This window comes from Anomalospiza imberbis, chromosome 17, assembly GCF_031753505.1.
Source record: "Anomalospiza imberbis isolate Cuckoo-Finch-1a 21T00152 chromosome 17, ASM3175350v1, whole genome shotgun sequence".
NCBI lineage: Eukaryota > Metazoa > Chordata > Aves > Passeriformes > Viduidae > Anomalospiza > Anomalospiza imberbis.
This window is the reverse complement of record NC_089697.1, coordinates 5252081-5275488: the sequence shown is the minus strand read 5'-3', so window position 1 is coordinate 5275488 and position 23408 is coordinate 5252081. Positions and strand designations below refer to the sequence as shown.

The 23408-nt window shown below is 45.9% G+C and overlaps 1 protein-coding gene across 2 annotated transcripts in view; it reads left to right on the top strand.

Annotated features, from left to right (window-relative positions):
* Positions 1-23408, top strand: part of ZHX3 (zinc fingers and homeoboxes 3) — a 46757-nt gene that overhangs the window by 4374 nt on the left and 18975 nt on the right. For both annotated transcript variants that reach the window (XM_068207527.1, XM_068207525.1), the window contains exon 2: positions 12634-12740. The gene's annotated coding sequence lies outside the window, so the exon portion shown is untranslated. The remainder of the gene's footprint in view (positions 1-12633; positions 12741-23408) is intronic.

Genomic DNA, 23408 nt, shown 5'->3' with positions numbered 1-23408 from the left:
TTCTCCTGAAGAAGTGCCCTGATGTTGTTTTCAGGCTCATTTTGTCCCACTGGTGTAAAGGCATCAGTTTGCTCCTCTGGGAAGGATAAGAAGGGAGTTAGTTGCTCCTGGAACATGGCTTGGTGTGCGGGATGCTTGCAAATGCTCTGCTCTCATGCCTCAGTAAATAAAGAGGTTTTCATGGGACTTATAAAAAACTTCTCTTCTGGAAATAGGTCAAGCAAATATTTATTTCCCTAAGGTTTCATGCCAGTGTTGCACAAATACTTGAATGGGTAGTCATTTTATTTTTCACTGCTTTGTTTCTTCCTAAGCACATTCAGTTCTTTTTTTCCAGTGGTGTAGGGACACACATTAATAATTGTATGTAATCAGTCCTGTCCCTCTCTCCATCTGGAAGTCTGTGCATCTTCTGTGGGCTTGTGCTCTACAATTGCAGTGCTGTAAATTTGAAGCTGTGACACTTTTTTCTTTACATCCAGATGCTTCTCAGCTGTGAGGATATTTTTTGTTTTCCAAAAGAGTTTCAGGTCAGTGGTGGGCCAGCTGCTGCAATGAATTTAAAAACAAAACGCCCAGAATATAGCAAAACTCAACAAAATGGCCATTCTGGTGTCTTGCTTTCCTGTCCTAAAGCCTCAGCCGTGGTATTGCTGCTGTCCTTTTGGAAAGTAAGTCTGAGGGTTGGGTTATCCCACAGATGGAGAATGCAGTTACTGCCAAAAGCTTGTGCCCTGCTGTCTGGTGGAGCTCCTGTCTTCCCCACATAATCAGGGATCAGTTGGTATCTGTCTTTAAAGAGGGATTGAAACTTCTTGCCTGCTCTTAAAATGGTAAAAATAAAGAGTTTAGTTAAGAGGACCAAAGTTAGGCTTGAAGTCTTGGATACTTGATCTTGGAGCTCTTCATCTCCAGATGTCCTCAGTGTAGGAGTAGCAAGGGTCTGTGTTGGAGTGCACTGGAGTACTTGGAGTATACTTTGTGTAGGAGGATGTTTGAGATGAGGTTGTCTTGGATGCTTTTTGATGTGTAGCATATTTAATGAACTGAAGTCTTGGGTCTCTGTGTGAAGGATCCAAATGGACTCCTGGCTCCTTGTGCTTGTACTCAGGGCAGGCTGCAGTGGCTGGAGATCCTCCTGGTGGCTCCAGGTCCTGCCTTGGGGCATGGGAAGCACAAGGATCATTCCAGCTTCCAATGATGGAAAACACTGGCCTTTCTCTTACAGCCTGCAGCCTTCAGGCTCTGGTCAGCCTTGCAGAGGTGGTCACCTCTCAAGCAGCACCTTGAGCAGTGGCTTTGGACACCTTGAAGGGGTGAATGTGATGCCATTTTTCACAGCCCTGCTAAGACAGGTGTTTACACTTTACATTAAAGGTTAATTGGCTTTTACATTGTTTCCTGGGTGTGGGGTGGCCCTTGGAGACAGATCAGCCTGACCTGTGCCGGAGGTTGTGCAAGCCTGCTGTGTGCTGTGCTTTGATTTGTTAAACAGGATGTAAAAGCAGGCTCCCCATCTGAAATGTATCCTGCTCTTTCTTTCTTTGCTAGGAATCATTTCCACGTCAGAAAACATTTAAGAGAAGGGAAGTGTCTCTGTTTTATAGAAGCAGAGCTGACTTAAACCCAAAAATCTAAGCACAGACCCCCTTAGCTGTGCTGGCACAGGGGAGGCAGGCTGTGCTCTGGGCTGTGAGCAAGAAAATGATGTGAATATTTCATTTAGATCGTAATCCACCTGTTGGACTTTGGTCCCCCAGCCCTGCATGCACTGGGAAGTGCAGCAGATGTTTTAAATGGCAGCCAGCACTCCCTGCTCCAGTGTCTGGCATCTCATGTTGCTTTACAGGCAGGAGAGACAGAGACTGAGGATGGTGTAGCAACAGCTGCAGGTTTGCAGGTCCTTTTTTTTAGTTATTTTCCCTCTGTTGTTCTGTCTACCTCTGTGGTGTGGTGTTGTCCTGCTCTCCCAGCCCGTGCTGAGCTGTGGTTACTCAGCCATGTGCCAGCATAGTTTCTGGAGGTTGGAAATTGGGCCTGGGAACACAGTAGTGCTTATTAGAGCACTAGAAATGAAGGTTCTGTGGAGTTGGTGTACTGGGGGTTAATTTTACAAAACCCCCTTTCTGTGAGCAGTCACTGTGTGTCCACCTGCTCCTAACCCTTTTCCAAGCTCCTTTTGCTACTCTGTGCTCTCCTGATTTTCCTGGCATCTTTCTCCTTCTTTGTCAGTTCATTAGATGTGTTTTTCCAATCTTATTTTCTGGGGTCACCTGTGTGTTTCCCTTTGGTGTTGCAGGACATTGCTTTTCTTGTAAAACAGGATTTAGGTCTCCGAGCAGGTTGTGGGTGCTAGGCAGTTTGTGGCAAGCAGGAGATTGGGGTGTTAAAGGAATTTTTAAAAAGCCTTCATTGGGGATCTCTCTGCTGAGTATCTCTGAAGAAAGGGCTTCCATAAGGAGACCTGAGAGCAGGATAAGGTGGTCCTTGCTGCTGGGTGTTGTTGGGCTGGGCTTGTTCTGTCTCTTGTGCTCTTCTGGTGAGAGGATGAAGCCACCCCAGTCCCGCAGAGCTGCTCAAGGGGCAGGGGACATCATCCCTGCCTCTTTGTGGGCATTTCAGCATTGCTGGAGCCTTGGCCTTGGAGATGGGGGCTCATTTCAAGTGGAAAAGGGTACGGTTGGTGCGAGGCAGTGGAGGATGGGGGAACAGCAGAGGTGTTGATGAACAGGGGAGGGTTGCATCGCTTTCCCAGAATATCTGCTCTGTGGATTTGATTTCTGCTCCAGTCCTTAATGCTGGGAAATGCCTTGTGCATCTGCTCTGCTGGGGCTGTGTTTGTCAGGGCATTGTAGGCATGAGGCTGGGAACAAAGTGGGAAAAAACACCCCCATGCTGAATGTAAAATGTCATTGATTTCTTTCTCTATTTTTTTTTGTATTTTTCTTCTAATTTAATCAATTCCCTACTGGGTTGTAAATTCCAAATGTGAATGGGAAATAATCTCACCAGTACAATAATTAGCATGTAACCAGCAGATGAAGAAAACCCAAACTGCTGAGCTGATTGGTGAATGCTGACTGTTTTCTGAATTAATTTCAATAATCACATCTCCCATTAAAAAGAAGACGGGGTGGGGAGGAAATCTTAAATTTTCGTCAAGCTCAATGTAGCGAAAAAATGGTATGTGCAATGTAGCTGTTCTGCATGTGATTAGAAAAAAGAGCTGAGGGACGTTCTTGGAACTGAATTAGCAACAAAGTATTGCTAATTTTACAACCAAGTAGCTCAATTTCACCTGCTTTTTTGGGAAGAGAAATAGAATTGTAAGTCAAATAGCCATAATTTTATGTAGGTGTCTAACAGTAAATAGTCTTCTGGTAGAAAAAAACATTCCCTTGCAGTTGTGCTTTGCTGCAAGATGCAAAAACCAGTCCACTGGAGTAGTAGTGAAATATGGCCATTAGTAGTGAAATATGTTTAGTGTGCATCCATCCAGCTCCCAAATATTTTGTTCTTGTGCTTTGAAGGGAGAGCTGGAAATTGGTGTTTGGGAAGGGAAGATTTCAGAGCATCCAGGAGCTGCACACCCTCTTGGCACAGGGATCTGCAGCCCTACTCTGCTCTGCCTTCCTCTCCTGCTGGTTCTGCTGGTTCCTGCTGCTGGTTTGGGCTGGTTCTGCCCCAAAGGTGGGTGGTGTTTGGAGGAGGCAGAAATCCTCTCTCAGCCTTGATACCTCCATGGTGTCACATCCAGACAGCACAAGGAAAGGTCACCTCTGCAGAGCTGTACCTGGCAGCTGGTCTAATTACGCACCTGAATTCACAGTCAGGATTAGCAGAGATGATTTTATCTCCTAATGATGTTTTTCCCCTCGTGGCCATGGCTACCTCACCCTCAGGGCTTGTTTTTCACCAGCAAAGCACAGGTGATGCTGCTACCAGCTGTTGGACCACAGCATCACTTTGGAGATGCTTTTTCATTCAGTTTAAACTCAATTTTAGGAACATTTGTGAAGTTATGATAGAGCTTGGTGCTTGTAGGCTTAAACATTTTCATTTAGAAGTGCAGGGATGTCTGCTGAAACCCTGGGCGTTCAAGAGGTGGGTCCACACTGTGCTGCAATGGTGAGAAATCCTGGAGTGCATGATGGAGCCACCTTTTAATTAATGCAAAATGCTCATTCTGGCTTGAAGCTGGTGATTCCATGTGCTCCCTGTTTTCACTGTGGGGAATGACACCTGCCCAGAGCCAGGGCACTGACAGCCAGCAGGGAGAGCAGGTCCCACAGAGCATCTCTGGTGTGTGGCTCTCCTGTCCTCTCCCTCCCAAAGCCTCAGGATATGCTGGTGTATGATATTATTGTCATATATTATTTAAAAAAACAATTTGAAAAAGCCAGGACAGCCCACGTGCTTTGAAATGGAATTTGTTATTTTTTCAATTCGAGCTTGGTGCACTGTGGGAAGGTCTGCAAGTGGAGCTCTATGGGATTTTCTTTGCATGTTTTCCTAATGGTAGAGACTGTCTCAAAAAAGTATTACATTGTTTCATTTCCCCTCCATACTTGATGTTTTTGTTGTTTTTTTTTTAAAGCTAATGCCAACAAGATTTTACTGGCAATCATGTTATGGAGCTATGGATAAAAATGTGTTTTAAACCATCTCACTGATGGCTTCTGCTTCATGCCTTTTTAAAATGCAATTAATCAAGTTAGAAACTGAAGAAAATCAAAGCAGAGACTGAGAAAAGTCATTTGAGGTGAGTAAACAAGTTGGCTTTTTTTTGTTTAATGAAAGCTCAAAAAATGGCCCACTGCCACTGTGTATGTTAAGGGTAGCTTAAATACAGAGTGTCCTTCAGTGCTGACAGGCATCCCAAACACCTTTTATAATAAACCTCTAATTATAGCTTAGTGACTTTGTAGGTTCTCTGGATCAGCTTGGGAATATTGCACTGAAATCAGGGGGAATATTTATATTTTCTGTGTCTGATGTGTGAACCAGATTTAGAGCTGGACTTGGTGAGTGTGGTACAGAGTGATGTATTTATGGTGTGGTAGAGAGTTGTGCTTGCTGCTTCACGATGTAATTTTGAGGTTAAACTCTGCATTTTGGGAATTACTTCCTGAATGCAGCAGTGTGGATTCCCAAATCCAGACCCCAGCTGAGCTGGTTGGGAAAGGGTTCGGCTGGTGGCCAGCGCCTGCAGCCCATCGCTGCCTCCTGATGTCTGGCTCTTGGGGCTCTTGGATTACAGCCCAGCACTCAGAACCAGAGACTTCAGTGAAAATCTCGGCTTCTTAAAGGGAAACAAAACCTCCAGAGCTTTGTGGTTGAGGAGAAAAGCTGGAAAATGGGAATTCTTGGGCAGAGAGTGGTAGGGAGATGCATTAACCTGGTTGTTTCCCAGTATCCCAGACTGGGAACAGTGCCATGGGGTCCTGGGCTTGACTTTTGGCTTTAGAAGCTGGCATGGCAGACACTGCTAGGTTGGTTCTTTTCTCCTCTGTTTATTTGTTTCTTCCCTCCTTCATTTTAATACTGTCTCCTGGGAGATTCCAGCTGAAGTCTATTAATTGCTGAGCTGGTTTTTATCCCCCGTCTGTGGGTGCTGGGTCCAGTTTGGCTGCGGGTTGTTTCTGGCACAAAGGGAGGAGCAGCAGGACAGAGGAGCTGTGCTTGTGTTGGGTGTGTGTCTGTATGTCCTGCAGAGGTGCCCTGTAGGTGTTACACACTCGTGTTTGGGCTCAGCCACGCTTCCACAGCAGCAGCAGAGCCACTGCTCTGTGCCACCGAGGCTTGTCCCCCATCAGGAGCTCTGTGTGTCCGTCCCCCAGGTTTTGATGGACCTTGCTGAGTCAATGTGGGGTTTTACTTCAATTTATATTTCTCTTGCAAACCTTGGACGTTTGTGAGATGATTGATCTGATGCTAAGGGATAACTTTGGACAGCTTTCTGTTGGTCCAGAAACTCTTGGAGAGGTCTGGGAGAATCCCCATAAAAAGTAGTCACCAGTGGGACATTGCAAAATCCTGAGGATGGATCAAATCAAGTGACAATTCATCAAAAATTCTTTCTGCTTGGCCATCAGTCCTTGAAAATCTAGATCACTTTGCCTTCCTACTTGAGAGATTTTCTCCAGAATTGTGTATTTTTTCCCCATCCTAATCAATTTGAGATCCTCATGACCCCAGGAGATGGAGCTTCTCTTATGCTGATGCTCCCTGCAAGGGCATCTTTTCTCTCTCCAAGTATTTTGGAGCTCGTGATAAAATTGCAAGGCTTTGGCAGTCCCCGTTTGGGTGCTATTTGTGTGCCAAACCCTGCTGAATACATCTTTTATCACAGATTTGTAACAGTAGCTGTTGGAGGGGAGCTTCACAGGAGAAGTGCTTTCAGAAGAATGCTTTTGTAAGGGAACACTGTCCTGCAAAAGAAAAAAAAATTAAAAAGAACCTTTCAGGCAAAAAAAGAAAAAAAAAAACCCAACATTTTTCATGTTGTAAAATTTGCCCATTAATTTGGGTGAATCAGGTTTTGCTTCCATTTGCAGACAATTTTGTCTGTCCTCTTTGTACAAACAAGCACTGTTATTCTCCAGGCATTTTTGGGAGAAAAAAAAAAAAAAAAAAAAACAAACAAAAAAAAAAACCCCAACCATGTAGGTTCAGTTAAGAAATGCCAGAATCCTTGTTTTGTGTAACTGTCCCCAGGCTGAGCCCCAGCCAGGTCCCTGCAGGAGCTGGGATTGGGACCCAGCTGGCACTTTGCTCAGGCTGGCCTCGTTCGTGGTGTGGAGGAAGATGGATCTGTTCATCTGGTCCATCTTAATCGGAGAATTTAAGGAGAAGAAGAGGCAGGAGGGTTTCTGAGCAGTAGATGGAGTAGCAATGGAGGAGGTGCAGCCTCTGGGACAGGGCTCTGGTGTGCTCAGCTCTTGTCTCTGCTCGGGGTCCCACTGAGGGGCCCTTTGTGGCCACTGTTGAGTTGAGCTGTGTCTCTGCAAGAGCCTGGTGTTTCCCAATGGCAGAAACATAAAGCTTGTCCTCCCACGTTTGCCTCACAGTTATCAGTGATTTTCCTTTAATAAAAGGATTTTTCATGGGAAAACTTGCCTTCAAAACACACTAGTGTCCAAAAGCATCCCATCTCCAAGGAGGGGGGACACAGTGCTGTGCTTCATTTGCAGTTTTGGTTTGGACCATCATACATTGTTCTTTAGTAGCCATTTACTCTCCTTCCCATCTCTCTGGCACAGGAGCAAGAGAATAAAACATTAAAAAAGGAATGTGATTATAATCCTGTAAAAACTGTCAGAGGAAATTGGCAGTGGTTGCAGCCTGTGAGTGTAATACATAATATTATATTCATTTTTTAAAATTATTAGATTTCAGGCTGACAGTTTAAATGACAAGTCACCTTAAAAAAATATTATAAAAGGACAGTGTAAAGACTGTCAGTGTGTTTTTTTCTCTGCTAACTGTGGAATTTTCGAGGTCTATGCACCCCCCAAAAAATAGGAACCTTTGGCTTTTGGCAAGCTGCACGTGGAAGCTGAGAGCAATGAGGTCCCTCGTATTAATAATTTGTATTATAATAGCATTGTCACTGCTGGCTCCCAGGCTCTTTTTATCCCTGAGTTAATGGCAGGGCTGCCTGTCAAAGGGAATTTTTTTGGGAAAAAAACTTATTTTTGCTTTTGTTGTCTCTTTGCTCCCACAAAACCGTGTGTGAATGGCACCGCTAACCGCAGCTGGAAAGGGCTGGACATAAGGGCAGAGGAACTGTTCAGCCATGTTATTGAATGTATTGACAGTTTAAATGTGATATTCAGCATGGGAAGCAGATCCCAGGGGACTGACAGAGTTCCCCATCCCACAATATCCCAGCTCACAGCAGGAGCTGAAGTTAAAGATGCCAAAACCTCCAGGCAGTGCAGGAACGGAGCCACAGCTTCCCACATCCTGCTGTCGGCCTGGGATTTTTGGATGAAAGGGAAACCAGTGCTCTTCTGTTTCCTCAACTGGAAAATCACACAGATGATCAGAGCCCCTTGAATAAAACATGGAACAAAGTGATGATTACTGCTCTCAAATAATAGATAGTTAAATTTCTCTTTGTGTCCCCTGTGGTTCTCAGAGCATCTTTTGGGCAGTGAGATGAAAATGAGAGGAGTGACAGTCTGTTGTTTCCTTTTCTTGGATGAGAAACTGACTATCATTTGCTGGCTTTTAATGCTCCATGTTGTTTACACCTGTTTGGTTGTTTTTAAACCCAACTTGAATAGGATTTGAAATTTCTAAAGCTCTGCAATAGGAATTTATAACATCATGGGAATATTCCATAATTCCTTCTCTTTGCAATGGAAGAAAAATATTCCAGTAGACATGGATTGGACCACCATCTGCTTGTAAATTCTTGGGAGTTGGACATAAAACTCAGCTGAAAATAAGCATCAGCATCAGGAGTAGTATAGTGCAGAAGGATGGGGGGAAGTGTCCTTCTCTGGTCCTGGCAGGAGAGAGAAGAAGAGTTCGGCTGGAGGAGATCCAGAGAGTTGTAAGGAGATTGACTGGAGGTCTAGAAATCCCTGCTCTGAACCAAACCTGAGCTGTTTGGCTCTAGATGGGAGAAGAGCAAGGCAGGATATATATCTTCATGTGCCTGAAAGGGAAGGGGGTGGTTGCTCTCTGTGTACACAGCGGGAAGAGCAAGAGGTCGCACTCCTAAAAATTGTAGAGAAAAAAGTTCAGATTAAATAATGGACAAAATTAAGGTAGTACTTTGCCTGAAAGTAACAACAGGATTTGATGATCTGAAGAGTTTGTGAAGCATCATTTGTTGGAGGTTAAATCAACTTGGAAATATCTTTTTGATATTTCTTGATGGTCATTGATGCATGAGGAAGATGCAGTTTATTCCCCTGCAGTGGGAGTTGTCTCACTGCTGTCCTGTGCTCCCTTCCCTCCTGGCCTGGAGTGGTGAGGCTGGAGAAGGTTGGTTCTGGTCGAAAATAAACAAGAGATGAGAAATTATGTTCTGTGGCTTAAATTTTCAGGCACTTAAAAATATTGAAGTGACTAAACTAAATGTAAATTTGCACACCTCCCTACAGAAGCAGATGTTGCCTAGAAATATTTTATGCTCTTTGGTTCTGAAATTGAATGTTATGGACATTAAATTGTACAACTTGCCTCTCTGTGGTGAAGCTTTTCCAGGACACTGGTTCACTTGAGTTGGAAGAGACAGAGAGGGGAGTGAATGATGTTGCCTTTAGCACAGCTATTTTTCTTTAAAGAAATATCAGTGAAGTTGAGTTTCCAGCTCTGTAAATACTGGAGAAATAGAAACAGTCACTTTAGAGATCCTGAATGGTAACTTATCAGTCTTTTAATTGTACCTTGGGGTTGGTAACTTTTTAAAATCAGTGTTCCACAAGCAGCAGGGGCTGCAGGGCCAGACAGTCTCTGCTGGGCAGTGTCAGAAGGTCTCACGTGTCTCAGAAGTTTTCTTCAGGTCCATGTGGACACCTCAGGAACGAGCCCATCTCTGCCAAAGCTGGGATCTTGCAAAGTGCCTTCAGAGCTCAGCTATTTCCTAGTTCTGAGAACTGCAAGGAAAGGTGAAACACCCCTCAAAGCATCTCCTTTGGAGACTGGTGGGCAGGAGAATTGTTTTTGTCTTTTTCTGTATCGTTTTGTTCTTCCTCAGCCCAACCTCTGTGTGGACAAGAGGTGGGCTTGGGGCTGCTGTGTCTGCTTATGTGAGTCTCAGGTTAAGGCAGCCTTTGCTCTGCAAGGAGGCTTTATTCTGGGACAGCCACATTAAAAAAAAATCCCAAAAGAGAGCAAGAAGATCTGTTAAGATCCCAAAAGGGACCCAACAGCTGTTAAAAAAAAAAAAAAAAAACAAAAAACAAAAAAAAACCAAAAAAAAACCAACAAAACTGAGGTGGGGTTGTCAGGTAAAAGGAAAACAGAATAATCTCAATTTTTTGAGCCATTGCAGTGGATTTGATTTTGAAATGTTCAGTCCCTCAGTGGATCTCACACGGGGTGCTGCTGGGGGCTGGAATTTCTCCCCTTTCATGAGCCCACTGGTCCAGCTGGTTCAGACACTGCAGTGCTAAACCTCCAGGTACAGTAAGATGGCTCACTATGTGTGTTGAATTTGCTATTTGGGGAAGATATTCTCCATTCTGGAACTGTTTGCAGGTTTTGAGCTGCTCAGTCAAGCCTTGGGAAGCCGTAAGGACGGCAGTGGGATGGTAATGATGGCTGTGGTTCTGGCAGACAGTGCAAATAACTGAGACAGAAGGACCTCAGTGTATCTTGGCTGTTGGATGCTGGGATTTTGATATCTGGAAGAAGTTAGGGAAAAAAGCATGTCCTTGTTGCTGTTCCAGTTTCAGTGATAAGCAGCTGAGCTGTTTGCATGTTCTGTTCCGAGGAAACCCCAGTCCCTGCCCTCTCGCCCCAGCCCCCTCTGTGTTATTCTTCTTGAAGCAGCAATTCTAGGGAATTCAAGGAGGAGCTGCCAGGGTAGTCATGGCTCATGGTGCCAAATTTGCAAGGGCTTTACTCCATATTTCAGAACAAGGTTTTGGAAGACTCAGATTTATCTCTGTTTCCAGCTTAAGTTTCTATTTAAGCCACCTTTAATTTCTAGAAGTGCAAAGCTGTTCTGACTGCTGTGATCGAGGTCACTCTTTAATTTAGGTACTCCAAGGAATGTCAAATCTTGTTTGTTAAAGTCTTAGGCATGTGCTGAATCCCTAAAGGAGTGTGTGAAGGATATTAAATGTACCATGGCAGAGGGAGAGGAGCAGCACTGTTACAGGAGGAGGAATGGCAGATAAGCAGTGGGGCCGTGCTGTTATCGCTCTGTTTGGGAGGTGCTGGGGTTGTGCAAGTCCATATAGGACATTTACACAAATTGCTGGAATAAAAACCCACTCCATCAGCAGTCTAGTATTTGTTTCTTATTATATGTTAAATTTTTTCTGGCACAGCAAAGTTTGTCACCTGTTATATCAAGGTCTCAGCATTCAACACTGGAATCCTTCCAAGTGTGCTGAAATCTAATTGGTTAGGGGTAAGCCTTCCCTACATTTTAGGGGAGGAAAAAAAAAAAAGAAAAGCGAGGAAAAAAAGAAAAAACTGTGGCATCTAGCAGGCATTTAAAGCATTTTTTCTTGTTCTCTCAAGTCTTGTGATTTGCAAGACTTAGGCCTCCTGATTTTTCTCCCCCCTGGTTCTGGGCTTGCTTTGTTTTTCCTGTGAATTAAACTGGGAGAATAACGTACAGCAAATAATGTATAACAAATAACACTGAGCAGCCAGCACTGCAGGTCTGGGGAAAGCTTTCTCCAAGCATGGCTCTGCAGCAGGGAACATCGAGACACCTGAGTGCTTAGTGAGGGAAAACCTTTGTGTCCTTCTACCCTTGTCCAATTGCTTTGTTTTTTTTTTTTTTTTTAATCCTGTTGAGTTTGATCTGTAAAATTACAGCCAGAGTGGAAATTTCTTGTCTGCAGGGTTTTGGATGGGTTTGGGGAGCCCTTTCTGGGTTGTAATGCATCCGTGCCAGTTATTTGGTGAAATCTCTCTTTGCCACTTACTTATTTAATCCAAGAAATGCAACAGTTGTGTGCAAAGCATGTGGTCATCAGGATCCAACCTGAGAAGCAGATCAGTGGGGCTCTGGCAGGGAACTTTAGGGACTGGAGCTGGCTGAAGCACAGGGACACTTCATAGAATCATAGAATCACAGAATGGTTTGGGTTGGGAGGGACCTTAAAGATCACATAGTTCCAGCCCTCCTGCCATGGGACACTTGGGACATGCTGCTGGGAGGGGAGGACCTGTCACTGCTCGGGCAGGAGCAACAAAAGCTTAAATTTTCCTTTACTTGGGCAATCACAATCTAATTTTCCTGGTTTTCATCCTTGTTCCAAGCTCTGGCTCACCTTTTTCTAGGGTGACTCTTTGTTTTTCAATATGCTGTTTTCTCCCCTGATCTGAACTTAATCCCAGAAATCCACTTGGCTGCTTATCTCTTTAGACAGTAAAGTTTAGAAATTAGGAAATACATGGAGCTGGCTCTGCTGTTCCTCCAGCAGTGAGGGAACAGGGATTGGATGGCAGTGGGGGAAATGAAGGGGAGAAAAGAAGGCCACAGCTACGAGCAGAGCTGCATGTTATATTTAGCTGCTGCTGTGGCAGTGGCAGGCAGGGTGCTGTGGTTGCTGCTCCAAATATGTTCTGGCCAGCTGAAGTTTCCAGCCCTGTAATGGACCGAGTCCACAGGGAGCTGGGCAGCAGTGTCACTGGTTTCTAGCACACTGCAGCTGGGGGATTGCTTTCCCTGGGTTCAGGGCTTGGTGGTTATTTATCACAAGTTAACCAAGTTTGCTGAATTAATGTCTTTACTAATTGAGAGGGGGGAAAATAAAACCCCAAATATGGGTGTTTAGGGTGCTTCAGTGGGGATGTACTGTGAGAGCATGGCAGGGTGGACACCTCAGACTGATCAGTGTTTTGGTTTTGCTTTTAGCCTTTGCTAACCAAGGGCTGCCTTCTCCTTTAGGGGTGCAGCAGTAATTTTTGGTGTAATGTCTTCTCTTCCAGCCCTGAATCCTGGTGCTGCTGAGGCAACTGCAGGCACTTTAAAGATGTGGATGAGCACAGAGGAGGGGCAGGAGAACGACAGGCTCAAGACGTGGTCCCTTGAGCAGGTAGGACACTGCTGTCACCTCGGGCGCTGTGTGTGATGTGGAATTTTCTGTCCTGTGCAGCCTGGACAGGGAAATGTGGCGTATTCCAGTGTGTCACAGAGATCTGTGTGCAGGCTGCTGGAGCCTGATGGCTGAAGGAAGTGATGCTGCTTCCTTGAGAGCAGGGGTTGCTCTGTGGTCAGATCAAGCTTGGCTTATGCTTCCAGGTGTCCGTGAGAAGAGGGAAATTTTTATTTTCTTTGCTTTTGGATGTCACTCCTTGAACAAAGCAGAGTTCAGACAGCCTGTGTGTTTGTACTTTTCTCCTGGCTGGCTCCTCTATTTGTGTGCTAGTTGCTGATTTACTTTATTTCCATATCAATTAATAAATATCCATCTGTCCCATGGTGTGGATGAGGGGTCAGGAGAGTGATGCTTTTTCCCTTTGGCTTCTGTGGATGGAAGAAGTGTGCTTGGAAATAACACTCCAGTTTTCCATTACACCATTCCAGGCTTTTGAAGAAGAAATTGGGTCTCATAGCAGAGCCAAGCCATTTTATTTGTACAAAAAGTAAGCTCCATGGTTGGACATTAGTGAGCAGACTGGGCAGGGATTTTGTTCACCCAATTCATGGCTGTGTGATAAATGACAGTGTCCCTGTGGAAATGGGGATTTTCAAACCCTGGAGTGGTTTCTACCCAGCTTTTGCTGCATCTGGAGACTGCTTGTTTCCAGACTTTATTAAATAATCAGCGTTGGGAGTGCAGTAACTGGACTGATGCTGTTTGCTGCAGCTTTCCTGACACACTTCCAGTTCTGTAGCCTGTTAAACTGGTAAGAATAAACTAAGGCACCCTGCTGAAGCCTGTGATGTGCTGGGATCCACGTGCACCCTCAGCCCCCTGAGAGCTGTCCTCCTTCAAGTTCCCTCCATTAATTGCATCTAGGTGGGTCCTCAAAACCTTATGGCAGTAATTGTGCAAATGCAGTGAACATTGTGGCTCTCTGGTTGTCTGGCTGTTATAAACAGAGAATTTTGCAGGAGGAAGAGGGTGAAGCTTTGGTAGCTTCACTCTCTCTGCCTTTGTAAACAGAGTCGGTCTCTTAGGAGGGAAAGTAGGGAGAAGGGCATTAAATTTTATATCCCTTGGTATCTGCCATGGAAAGACAGCAATAATGGATGTGGATGGTTCATGTGAAAGGTGTCTTGGTAAATAAGAAGGATTCCTTTGTGTTCCATGTGCAGGAAAAGACATTGTTCATTACTGAAGGGCCAGCACCCAGAGATGGCTCGTGTAGTGTGCCATCCTCCATGCAAGCTCACGGTCCTGTGCTGGCCCACGAAGGCTTTTCACTATCATCTGAGGGAGCTTTAAGAACCAAACTGAGGATCTTTGCTGCAGAAGTTGGCCCCTTTCTCTCTGCTCCTCCTTTTCCCCCACCCTCCTGTGGTGTCCTCTCCCTCTCAATTCATTTGTTTTTAAAATGATTGTGCCATTGTGTGCATCAAGACGTGCATGGCCTGTCTTGTTTTTCTCTTGGCCTGAAAGTGCAAAGCAAATCTGTTTATGGTTTTGGTGAGCTAATTCTTCCCCACCCTAGATTTTAAATAGACTCTTTCTTTACCAAGCTTGCACAGCTTGCAGGATGTATTGAAGTAATGGGAAAAATATGTTGTGTGTTAACCTTCCTTTTTTTGTAAAACTTTATTTACAAGACCCTATTCCTGGCAGTGCATCTGGGAAGTGAATATCTAGATGCTGGGGAAAGTAGAAAACTTTAGCAAAATGGGCATTTAATGCATTTGGGGAGGAAATGTTTTGAGTTTTCCACGTTCAGCGCTTGCATTGTGAGGCAAAGTCTAGTGAGCTGTGCTCAGTTGTCCCTTTAATTATTTATCTTCTCCTGCAAATCCCAGTTTCTAGGCTAGGCTGTTCCCTAGGCTGTTACCTTCAAACAGGCTCCTCCAAGGCAGCTGCTGACCCAGACCTTGCAGCTGAAGGTAAGAGCAGCAAGGAATGCTCTTGGCCTGAAAATAGTGCCTTGGATTAAGGGCTTGGTATGTCACTGGTGTGTTGGAAATGTTATTTTTGCCTCTTGATTTCATCCTTCCTGCAAATCAATCTCAGACCTGTCTGTTTAGGTTAACAGCCTCCTCTGCATCCTTGTGGGGGTTGCAGAGCTCTGTGTGCAGCATTTTCACCAGGGTGCTTTGGCTGCTGGAGGCAGAGCTCGGCTGTGCCGTGGGAGCACTAGAGAAGCCCCAGGGACACCCCTGGCCATGATGCCTGGCTGCTGGCTTCCTTCCCAGCCCTTGTGCTGGCTCTCTCCTGTAGCCCGCCCTGCCACCTCCAACCTGGCACCTCCTCACCTCCAACCTGGCTGTGAGTTATTTCTGGTGAAAACTCTGCACTGCTTGTGGCTGCCATGGGGCAGGAGCTCTCTGTGGAGATGTGGGGCTTCGTGCAGCCTGTCTTGTTTTTCTCTTGTCCTGAAAGTGCTAAGCAAATCTGATTATGGTTTTGGTGAGCTAATTCTGTGTAGGGTTGGTGTCCCTGCCCATGACAGCAGGGCTGGACTAAGATGATCTTTAAGGTCCCTTCCAATGCAAGCCATTCTGTGCTTCTATGGCCATTACATGTGCAAATGCACTTCTCCAGCCCCAGCTCTGTAGGGCTTGGCTGAGGCCTCTGGGTACTCCTGTAACATAAATAAGCAGGAGTAGGATTTCAAAGCAAGCAAATTTTTGACATAGTTGATGTCACGCCTCTTCAGCCCTGTGTTTAGGGCCCAAGGATCTGCAGGCCCACAGCTGCTAGTTTGGTCTTGTTGCTAATAACCCTCTGGAGGTGTTTCTGCTGAGCTGGTTCTTGCAGAGGGCTGAGGGGTTCACCTTGATCTGACAGTGTCAGGGAAGACAGGACCTGTGGTGGGAAAAACATGAGGTGCTTTCACAGAACTGGGTGCCCTGCATGAAGCTGCAGCACTGGACGTGCTCCTCACTGGGGTTTATGGTGTGGAGTGACAGCAAGGACTTCTGGTGAGTAGCCTTAAAGCAGAAGGGGCTGGGGCAGGGTTGTCCCACTCATGCAGCCCTTCCACCCAGAGCCTCTGCTCCGCCAGTGAAGAACAGAGGGGGAAAAGAGATTTCATTTCCTCACCCTGAGAGGTAAATTTTTCACAAGAGTTTTGTTCACCTGCAAATCTGCAGCAGAGCTCAAGCAAAGAATTCCACCACACAAAGGCTCTGCAAAACAGGATTGTCCTTTGTCCATGTAATTTGGTAGCACGTGGGGTTTCTTTCTGCAACAGAGTCTTAGAAGAGTGAAGCTCTGTGGCAAGCTCTCTCTCTTTTTTCCTTTTCTCTCTCTCTGTTGAGCTGGCAGTGTTGGTGCTCCCTAGAAAGATGATGGCTGAGGGCTGGCACTGACCAGTGCCCCTCAGTCCCCAGGCAGGGGCTGTAGCCCTGAGCATGAAGCTCTGAAGCCTCTCTTACCTCCTTTTTTCCTATCTCCCCAATCAGTATGTGTAACTGCAAAGTTTCCCAACTTGCAGATCAGATGGAGTTTTCCAAATGTTCTTGCCTTCTTTCCCCTTATTCCTCCCTTCCTACTCTTACTTCTTACTGACCTATTTGCTCAGGACATGTATACAATATCAGTGTGACAAATTAAATTGCTTGTACTCAGAAAGATGAGGCCACTGGATGCATAAACTTCTTGGTTAGCCTCACACTAACAGTTTTGACTCCTGCTCCTCACATTGTATTTTATGAAAGGCAAATTCCATCCTGCATATCCCTTTCCAAACATATTGCCCAACACTTCCACTATTTGTCATCAGCTGAAGGAGATGTGAGCACTGCAGATATCCACAGATGTGGTTTGATTGTCTGCTGTGTTACAAACCACATCTGTGTTTCAGGAGGATTTGGCTTTGCTGTTCCCCTCTGCAGGACTCTCCCCGTGCTGGGGTTTGGGATGTGCAGTGGTGCTGCAGTGGCTCTGCTGTTTCTCTGGTGAGGTGAGCAGTGCCCCAGGAAGGCAGGAGACTCCCGGGGCAGCCACGCTGGATGCTCCAGAGATGCCTTCAGCCAGCCCTGTCTGGCAGGGGTGCCCTGAGGCTGTGGAAGGCTCCAGTGAAGGCTGTGTCCAGTCTCTGTGAAGGGACTGGGGTATGCTTGAACAGGTTTTCTTTATGAAGGGAAAGAACTGTGCCTGTGGCCTGTGAAAGTCTGGATAAAGTCCATTTGTTGTTTTGTACCAACACAAACCAGTGGCACATCAGGTTCAAGGAGACCTGCTGCAAAGGGAGAGGCTTTGGGATGTCTGGCTCAGAGCTAAGGCTGCAATATTCTGGGTCCTCAGAGGTATTTGTGAAAGAAGACACAAATCGAAGGTGAAATGGTGAGTTCTTACTCACCACTCTTCAAATTGTGGACTGGAGGCCACTCCTCAAAACAAAGTGATTCACTGGAGAGGAAAAACAGCTTTATTTCCCAGCTTGATCTGGAACCTTGTAATCACTTTGGTGGTTCAGCTCTCTGCAGCGCTGTGGAGTTGTCTGTTCCAGCGCACTGAGCATGCTGCAAGTTTTATTTCCAAAACAGCCCTTTAAGCATGTTGGGCTGTAAGGGAAACTCATAGTAATTCCCTCTGCCAGTATAATTCAGTGGCAGTGCAAAATAGGAGGGTGTCTGCCTAAAGGTGACCCATTAAAGGGTGATTTCTGATAAATAACTAGACTGGGGACTCACAAGTCCTGAGTTTAATTACTGACTTTGCTATGAGCTTCCTGTGACCTTGGGCGAGTTATTTAAAATTGCTTTGTGCCTCATTTCCCTTTCAGTAACACACTGGTGACAGCATTTCCCTTCCAGCCAGGAGCTGTGGCAGTGGGAAGGTGTCTGTACCCTTTTCCATAGCTGCTGTGTGAAGAACCTGGATGGACTAGGAAGCATGACCATCTCATGGGCCTCTTTTCTGTTTTCCTGGGGAAAACAGACCAGGATATCCATTTAAAGGGTTTTACAGGTAAGCAGAGAATATGTTCCATTAGGTCCTCCATTAGGGGCTCCTGGCATAACTGCTCTAGCAAGGTGGTTGCTCCTTGAGCTGTAAAGTCTTCCTTAGCACTGCTCTCAGCTCTTGAGCTTTAAATTGATAGCCAGTTTGGGCAGAGCAGGTTTCTGGTGCTCCTGTGCTGCCTTTCTGCTTTGGACCTGGGCGAATGCTGAGGAGAGGCAACGGCTGTGGGATAAAGTATTGTGGCTGCCATGGGGCAGGAGCTCTCTGTGGAGATATGGGGCTTTGTGCAGCCTGGTGTAGGGTTGGTGTCCCTGCCCATGGCAGCAGGGCTGGACTAAGATGATCTTTAAGGTCCCTTCCAATGCAAACCATTCTGTGATTCTATGGCCATTACATGTGCAAATGCACTTCTCCACTTCCCCATGGCACTGTGCAGACAGACCCCAGGCAGATCATTTCATCTCTCCCTGCTTCTTCCCTGTCTTCTCCTTCCCAGTGTAGGGTAACAGCGCTGACCACCCCTTTTCCCACTCCCTAAATGCCAGGAGAAGCTTTCCAGCATGCCTGAAATGTGCTAAAACCTCGTGGTTGGAATAGCAGACATCTAGGGGGAACAAGGGGCTGGCTGTCTCCTGTGTGCTGCTCTGCAGGCTCCCTGCCATTCCCATGGGATGAGCTTTGGGAAGCCCTCACATGACAGCCGTCCTGTGAGGGGGGAGCTGCCTCTGGCTGCCTCTGTTCCAGGTACAGCAGAGTTGAGAAGGAGTGATGCTGAGCCTGCTTTGCCCTGGGGGCATGCAGCCCCTCTTCCCTTTGCCATATCCAGGGGAATATGCCAGCCTGAGACCCCCACCCTGTGGCAGTGAGTGAGCTCCAGCTGGTGTGGGATGCTGTGGGTGGATGGAAATGATCATCTTTGGGATGTGGCAGAAACCTCGTGGTGGTTGTGGGTGGGAAAATGCTCTTGGGGAGTATCTGACTATCCAGAAATACTTAAAATACTGATATCTATATTTCCCTCTGGTCACACAGCTTGTACAGGCTGTTGAGAGCCAGCAGTGTGAATTGTGGCCACTCTTTCATCTTTGGTGTGAAAATATAATACGAAATTTCTATCACCTGTGCAAGAGGCATGGCCCAGCAGCTGGAAAAATCCATCCATTTTGGACAGAACTTTGCTTTCATCTCCATCCTTCTCTTCCCACGAGCCAACACCCCAACCCCCTTCTCCTTCAAGGTATCCCGAGTTACTGACTGTCCTGCTGGGATGCTGCAAGGCTGCACAGCTGGCAGCATGTGGCCTCCAGGGCACAGCAACAGGCTGGGGCTGCTTCCAGACCAGGGATTGTAAATCTCAGGCTGCAGGTAGGTCTGGCTGTTCCCTCAGACTCTGCCTGTAACTAGGAGTAAAACTGTCTTGAACAGCACCCCTGACACTAGTGAAAGGGAAGAAATTGAATTCAATGTACAGGATGTGGTATCATTAAGTGCTTCTGCTATCTAACCCTCTTGTTTTTCCATTTTGTGGTTTGTGTGATCTTCCTGCTGGGCCAACAAACATTTAAGGCTGTGGATTTTTCCCCAAGCTGTGAGACTTTTAGTTGTTCAAGCCACTTTGTGTGTGGGGGAGGGTGAGCTCCAGACTGATGTGTGTGGAAGATCACATGGATGTGTGACTTCTAAAAGTCTCCAGGGTTGTCTGTTGGGGGATCTTGGAGTTCTGGGGAGAAGCTTTGTCTCTTGGAAAATTCTAAAATGCCATGGAAATAACTAGTGACCGAGGAAGGGAGGGATGTGGGGAAGATGGCAGGCAACAAGGAGGAGGCTGGCAGCAATTTCCTAATGGAGCTGAACCCTGGTGAATGCTTTCAGAGCACTGATGTACTCTGGGGGATGGCAAGTGACTGTATCCTGAATATCCCACAGACAGGGAGCTGCCATCCTGTGGGACCTTGCCCAGGATGGCAGCTTGAGTCATTTAAACAGTGAGGTTGTCTCCTGCACTGGCAGCTTCTCAGCATTCACCAGCACTTGCAGGTGATGATGAGACTTGTGCCAAATTTGAGAAGGGTGGAGAGGATGAAGGGTACAGGGTAGGAGCAGCTGGCCATGAATTTTGTGTGTTGCCCCTGTGGTTGCTGCTTGCTTTTGATGTGAAAACAGATGGTCCAGAAGAGCCCCAAACACGGTGGCAGTGCTTTGGAAATGCTGCCAGCCACTCTCCCAGCTATCCCTGCAGGCATGTGCAGTGTTACAGCAGTAATCCATGCAGAGCTCCCTGAAGGAGCCCTGCTGCTCTGCCTGCTCCAGCCCTTTGGGAGGCAGCTCGATGTGGAATTAATCACAGGGGTGTTGCTCTTGAGGGGTTCCTCTGCCCTGTCTGCTCCTGACGGGATCAGGGACGAGTCCTGCAGGCTGTGAGCACTGTCCCCTGGCTGCCCTGACGTGGGAGGCTTCTATTCCTTAATCCTGTGTGGTGGGTGATTATGGGCTTGTGCATGGAGGGAGTTCCCGCTGTCCTGAGCCTTGCCCAGCGTGACACGCTGTCATTTTGGTGCAGCATCATTAAGATTCTCCCAATTCTGTTCACTCCTAGCCCAAAGAAGAGGGCAGGTGCCTGGAGGACCATGTTCTCCTAACCTGACTGTGATTTGGGCTGCTGGCCTAGAAGTGATGGTGCTCCATCGTGGCATTACCAGTCGGTCATCCCCATTTCTGTGTGTGCAGGCTGCCGGCTGGCACAGCATGGATGTTTTTACCTTACTGTCCCCCGTGCTGACTCCTGCAGTTCACTTTATCCTGCTGTTTTCTTAGTGCTGCGAAACAGAGTTAATAATGTTGCTGTGCCCTTTACCCTAATGAGGATAATGGATGTTTTAGACTGGTGTAATGAGACAACTCTTCATTTTTTTCTGAAAAGCCAGGAGGGGTTCTTGATTTCTGTCTTGCTAAAGTTATAACATAGTCTGTGATGCCTTTAATGTAAACCAGAAATATTTCTGTTATTCAGGGGACACTTTGCAATGAGAACTTTTCCATGTTCATTTGAAGGGCTGGGAAATTTTAAATTTGCAATAGATGGGTTTTCTCCAAAGGCTTCAGATTAAGTCAGCTCTAAGGAAATGACAGTCTTCATATGGCAAACTGATTTTTTTTTTTTAACTGACTCTTATTTCATTTCATTCCCATGAAGGATGCTGTTCCCCTCTGCTACTCCTGCACCCAGTCTAACCTAAGTTCATGCAATTGTTTGTGAAAGGTGGGATGGTTTCAGGAGGGCAAAATGCAGGAGTCAGCTCTCCTGTGAGCACTATAATGGTAGAAAACAGGCACAAATCCTTTTTTTTTTCTCTCATCACTCCCCTTTGTCACCTGTCTGCAGGTCTGATTTGGCAAATAGAGCAGCTTTTAGTGAACTCCCCACTGTGAACTGGGGTGCTGAGGTGGTGACAAAGTCTCTTTGCACGTGTATGGACATATAAAATACTTAGAAAAGTCATCTAATTCAGCTATTGGAGATGTACTAGTAGGTTCACACCTGGCTGCATGCACAGAAAATGAGGATTTCCTTGGGCTGTCATTTCTAGGGATGGATTTTTGAAGCCTGTGGCCAAGACCTGAAGAAAGGTTTGCTATCAGTTGGTGGTGATTGGGCTGTACTTGCATAATGATAGTAATTTCCTTCTTCTTATATCTTAAATTTGATTTATAAAACCATGCTGCAGTGTGACTTCAAGTGTTTGTCTCTGCTAGGAGCTGGCAATGTATTAGCTGTGATCCTTTACAGAAATAAGTGTTCAGTGTTGGAGCTAAATTGAATAATATGGTGGTGTTTGTGTCTTAATCTTCCAAATAGCTCCATAAAGTTTGCTACATTGATGTCTGAAAGGCTTAAAAATAATAAACTCCATTGTATAGAGCTTTGAATACAGAGTAGAAGCTTAGTAATTGCTGGCAGTTCATGGGCAGACTCACTAAAACATGGCAAGGAAGCAATTCTCCCAGCATGCCTGAATTTTTTAAAAGAATCTTCTTGTATCAAGGCCTTGTGATCCACAAGGTACAAAGTACATCCATATGAATCCAGGCTTGTGGGACTCAGTCCAGAACCCCACACCCTTTAGTTGCAGTGTCATATCAATTTAAAATTTGTCTTTTCTCTTCCTCATCAGTCTGCTGGGAGCTGTTTGCATCCCGAGCTTTTGGGCAGGGTAGATGGAGTGGGCTCATCTTGGTTGTCAGCAGAGAGCTGAACTCCTGAGCCCCCATCCCAGTTCCCAGCCTTTTGCTCTTCACAGGAAGTGGGGAAAAACCTAAATACATGGTGGTTTGTTTCTTTTTAATGAGGTTCTCAGGGAATCAAGTGTCAAAGGAAAAGCTCTGAAATCAGGGATCTGGCTTTGCTGTTTCTTCTCAGAAGATGAGTGTAGTTCCTGTGCATCCTTGTGAATGAGTTATTAAATGAGGAGTTGCAAACAACAACTAAGGAAAAGGCTGGTTGGACTAGCAGGAATTATTTAAAAAACAACAAACAAAAAACCCCAAACAACCAATCCCCCCTCCACTCCCCCCCCCAAAAAAAAAAAAAAAAAACAAACAAGAAAAACCCCAAAACAAAACAGGAGAGGGAAAGGAGGAGAATGTGATTTGTTTATCACAACTGAACTTGAAACTAATTTTAAATGTCTGTCTTCTGAGAGTAAGGAAATTCCTTTAGCTTCCAGCAGTAAATAACTGGGATGCTTGCAGCTCACAGCTGATCTAGAGGATGGTGAGTTTTCAACTAAAAAAATAATTGACTCTCCAGTAAGGCCACTCCATTCCATAGTGACCCTAAATAGCTGGAGGAAGAAGAGAGTCCTGACTGGCACAGTTCATATCACAAATAACCCTTGAACTTTGTTCTGTGTCTCTGAGTTCTGTCCAGAGTATCTTGACAAATGGTTTTGAACAAATACAGTTTCTAACCAGGGAGCAAATGACCAGGATTGCATCTGGGCGGCAGGTGCGTGATCCAGATACCCAGATTTTGCCCAGAGAGATCTCAGATCATGTCTCAAATCCATTTTTCTCTTGCTATCAATCCGAAAAGACATGGTGAGTATTTCAGAGAAAGGGAGAAGGTTGTCCCATGGGAAATCTTGGAGGTCAGTGAATGAGGGTGTAGTGGTAAGGATGGTTGTTCTCCATGCCAAGCTCTTGGCAACTAAGTGATGAAGGATTTAAAGCTGGCTGTGGTGAGCAGGATTTCTGAAACTCAGCTTCTCCCCAGGCTCATCTCAACAAAGGGTTTGGCTGTCAGAGATACTGAGCTCTCTTAATGCTCTGCCCTTCTCTAAGCCAGCAGGGCCTGTCCTGTGTAGTCCAATTGGGATTTCTGGAAGTCTGTCACTTATGTAGGTGCTAAAAAGGAACTGAACTTATTTGGGAACTGGTGTTCCAGCTGAAGGAGCTGAGCACTTGCCAGTCTGACCATATGCTTCTGAAGTCCTTGTGGTTCAGTGCTTTAGTCCAGGATATTGCCTATTTAAGGCAATGGAAGGAAGCCCTGTGCCACTCTTGCAGAGTAGGTATGTGAACTTTAAGCACCAGGACCAAATGGTAGTTCTAGAATTAGATGGTGTCCCTGATTTCCCTCTTCAGTTTTAAGTGGATGCAGCA